The sequence below is a fragment of the Priapulus caudatus genome, unplaced genomic scaffold, assembly GCF_000485595.1.
Source record: "Priapulus caudatus unplaced genomic scaffold, Priapulus_caudatus-5.0.1 Scaffold322, whole genome shotgun sequence".
Lineage (NCBI taxonomy): Eukaryota > Metazoa > Priapulida > Priapulimorpha > Priapulimorphida > Priapulidae > Priapulus > Priapulus caudatus.
In genome coordinates, this window is record NW_014577383.1 from 192476 (window position 1) to 192846 (window position 371).

The window sequence follows — 371 nt, forward strand, 5'->3', positions numbered from 1 at the left end:
CGCGTTTAATGCATTCATCTCCCCCGCCTCGCGTTACTGCAGTCATCTCCGCCTGCTCGCGTTACCTTTTTTTTTTTTTTTTTTTTTTGCCGAATGTTCATCTCCCCCAGCCTCTCGTTACTGCAGTCATTCCCCGCCTCGCGTTACTGCAGTCATCTCCCCCGCCTCGCGTTACTGCACGTCATCTGCCCCCGCTCGCGTTTACTGCAGTCATCTCCCCTGCTCGGCGTTTTACTGCAGTCATCTCCCCCGCCTGCGTTACTGCAGCTCTCTCTCTCTCTCTTCTCTCTCTCTCCTCCCTCCCTCCTCTCTCTCTCTCTCTCTCTCTGTACGTGATGTGTTCTAACACCTCCCCTCCCCTTTCTCTCTAG